This window comes from Limulus polyphemus, unplaced genomic scaffold (genome assembly GCF_000517525.1).
Source record: "Limulus polyphemus unplaced genomic scaffold, Limulus_polyphemus-2.1.2 Scaffold3069, whole genome shotgun sequence".
Lineage (NCBI taxonomy): Eukaryota > Metazoa > Arthropoda > Merostomata > Xiphosura > Limulidae > Limulus > Limulus polyphemus.
Genome location: NW_013668679.1, coordinates 90073 through 93795, shown reverse-complemented (window position 1 = coordinate 93795; position 3723 = coordinate 90073). Strand labels below are relative to the sequence as shown.

Genomic DNA, 3723 nt, shown 5'->3' with positions numbered 1-3723 from the left:
TTTCTGAGGTTGGAACATTGGTAAATAGGTGTTTGTCGTCAAAACTGACCAGAATATACTGAGAAGGCGTCGTGGCTTAGTTGGTTAAAGCGCCTGTCTAGTAAACAGGAGATCGTGGGTTCGAATCCCACCGATGTCTGGTTTTTACTCTAAAATGATGTTAACTATCAATATGAACTTAAGTATGTTACATGTTATTTTGGATGAATTATGAAGCAGGTCTATTTATATAAAAAAATCACGTTTCGTTGGCTGTATATTATGAATGTTATTATCAATAATGGTCTCTAATCATATATGATAATCTTCAAATACTCTGTCGTGTTCACAACGTTCCAACAGCTGAAAACGTACGTGCTAGAAAAACACTGGAAAAAAATAAAAGGATTAGTATGTTGGGTGCAAGGAAGCTATAGAGGATTGGTGCTTTATGTAAGATGACAAAACATGGGCAGAAACAGCAGTATCGTCTAGAAAAACAACTCGAAATAGTTGCAGTCAAGGTACTGGGTCTTCTGATACAGAGTAAAAGTGAAAATAGCTATTTCGTGCTTGTGATGAACGATTTCACGCGTTCTGACACAGAGTAACAGTAGGAATAACTATATCTTACTAGTGATGGATTTTTTCAGGTCTTCTGACACAGAGCAAGATTGGTAATCGCTATATCGTAATTGTGATGGACTGTTTCACGTCTTCTGACACAAAGTAACTGTAAGAATAGGTATATCATGATTGTGATGGACTATATCACGTCTTCTGACATAGAGTAACAGTAAGAATAGCCATATCGTGCTTGTTATGGATTATTTCACGAAACGGAGATGGGAAACTACAGATGGGAAAGTGACGACTTGGCAAACAGTTATACCGAGGAAGTTACGGGAAGTTGTGTTGCGTCAATTCCACGATAATTTAACAGGAGGAGATCTCGGAATTAAGAAAACATTGAGTCACCTACGACAAAGATTTTACTGGATAGATATGAGACCAGATGTTGAAGAATGGTGCAGGACATGCAGTACATGTAATGCAAAAAGGGGACCCAAGCATACGGGACGCCCACCTTATGAAGAGTTGCCTGAGAATGTGTCAGAGTTTGTGAAAGTGTTATCGGAAAGGATGGATGATATTCACCATCTAGTACGTTCAAACTTGAAAACGTCTACTGATTCGATGAAGCTATCTTATGATAAAGATCTATTGACGTCATCCTTGAACCAGACTTCCCTTTGGTCTTCCTGGGATTATAAAACCACACCTTGTCTCCTAGTAGAGTTTCTTCTTCGACAGTGGCTTTTTTGGGTGACACTTCTTCAACAGCGTCATTTGTTCTGTTGTTCGCTTTGTCCCAACTGAAATGTCCTGGACCGTGATAACGCCAAAGCCTGTTGGCATGCATCACTTTTGGCTTACCACATTTTATTCGAAAAGTTACGTCTGAGAAACGATCCACTATGCCATATGGGCCTTCCCATGGAGAAGACAACTTAGTAAAACAGAACAAATGACGCTACTGAAGACGTGCCACCTGAAGAAGCCACCGTCGAAGAAGAAACTCTACTCAGTTTTGAGAAGGGAAACGGTGAAACTCTTGATGAAGTTACTACCACTGATGTGACTGTTACTGACGATAGGACATTTCCTGATGATGCAGATGAACTCCACGTGAAGCAGAAGCCAACGAGATGGAGACCAGTACGGAAGAAGATACGTCCCGTAAAATTAAGATACTTTGTTGAATTGTAATTTTGTGATTGTAATTCTGTACATTTAATTAAGTTATTGTTAATTGTTATTGGTTTATTGTATGTGGCTATTGTTCGCGACGAACAATACTAAGGAGGGGCAGTGTTGCGTCAGCGAGGTCACGTGACTAGTGTCACTGCATTTCTCTCGAACCTTCGTGAATGCCCTAGCATTTACTAGATATATGTTAGTCTGGTATATATACGATGGTCACAACGTGACGGCAACAATATGTGTGTAGGTAGTGAGTAATTGATTTGCAGTCAGAGAGTATTGTTGAAGTTCGTTATAGCGTTTGTTTTAGCGCGAATGTTGGAATCAAGTGTATCGTAAAGTTATATTCAGAAAGAATAAACCAGTTTTATTAAGTAAGGACTTGTGTCGCTAAAGTTTCGTCGGAACGAAGTTACGGAAAGTTAATTAACAAACGGAGATGTAACAGTATAAATGACTTATAAATTACAAAGCTAAATCTGTAAGCGATAATTGGGGTTATTTATAAAAACAGATAATTGGGGACATGGTGAGATGCATGTAAAGGAGTTCACAGAATGGGTAAAGAAGTTCACCATTTCAATTCAACACATACACACACACACATATATATATATATATATATGCTTAGCACTTCTCAGTATAATGCCACATTATAATAAAAGCTTACGTTTATGATCTGTGGAAGTGGTCTAATACAAAATACCTATTCCTATTAGCCTGCTGTAGTTGGATTTACTGGAGAAATATAAAGGAGATCACATTCATTTATGCACCTGTCTTTGCTAATGTACAGAGGTGGTATGCATTTCGGTGATGGGTTTCATATTTGTATTTTTAGAATGGATGGTAAACAAAGTTAGCAGCTTGTTACATTTTTTTTTTTTTACTTTTTATTCTAGGTATAATATAATCTGGTAAAGGAGAACACAGTAGTCATCTTCATCAAGGTGGAAAAATATAACAGAATGTAACCCGAGTGCTAGATTTTTGTATAAGGTTTTTCAGTTGTTATATTTTCAAGAACTGTATAAGTCATACTTATAGGAGAATATTTTTTCCAACATTTTCCAGTTGAAATATGAACACTTAAGAAAGCCTGGCCCCCAAAGCCCGATTTTTAGCGTTATAAGCCCTCAAACTTATCCCTGAACCATTAGAGAATGCTAAAACTATAGACACAAAAAGTACATTACTGGGTTTCTCAGTATTTTATTGTATAAGTAAAGTAGTGTACGAAACAAGAGAATAACATTTTTATGATATTTTATAAATTATAATTTTCAATATAATTAACATTAACCATCTCACAAACATCTGGGTCTACTTGTTGGATTTACTTGCAAGTTGCTGTTCAAACTGTTTTCTTTTTACCCATAGGAAAGTTATAAACATGCAAATAAATACAAATGCTTCATAAATATTATGTTCCTTTTATATTCTGACTTATAAAAAATGTCACAAGAAGATGCCACAAAATTTTGTTAAATAAATTAAATTGTTTCAAACATAATACGAGTTACAGAATTCCTAATATGTATGCTTCATGACATTTCATTTAGTTTTTCCAAGCATGGATCTTGTTTAAAATATAAATCATTGTAGAAGAAATAATAAATAAGTCTTATTCAACCAATATCTCATTCGTTTCTGTGATGGGCTTATAACTACACGATCTGAACTGTTCACTAGAAGAGTTCAAATACCTCTATAACAATTACAATATTTCTAAAACATGTAAGAAAACAACAGGAGTTTTAATATTTTGGTAAAGCATGTTACTTTATGATATCTTTATCACTAAATCTTGGGAAGGTCTAGTAACTCTAGTGTAAAAAAAAATCTTAAATAATATTCAACGTTAAAACTGGTACACAATTAAAAACATTTTATTTAGGCCTATCTATGGCATTCAAAAAGTTGACGACTCTACATGTTGCAACGTCGAAACATGTTGAGTCGTCAACTTTTTGAAGGCCA

General features: G+C 35.5%; 1 non-coding gene across 1 annotated transcript; it reads left to right on the top strand.

The window, feature by feature from the left end:
• Window positions 1-65: 65 nt before the first annotated feature.
• Trnat-agu lies at window positions 66-139 on the top strand. The gene has a single exon. It is a non-coding gene; the product is annotated as a tRNA-Thr (tRNA).
• Window positions 140-3723: the final 3584 nt, after the last annotated feature.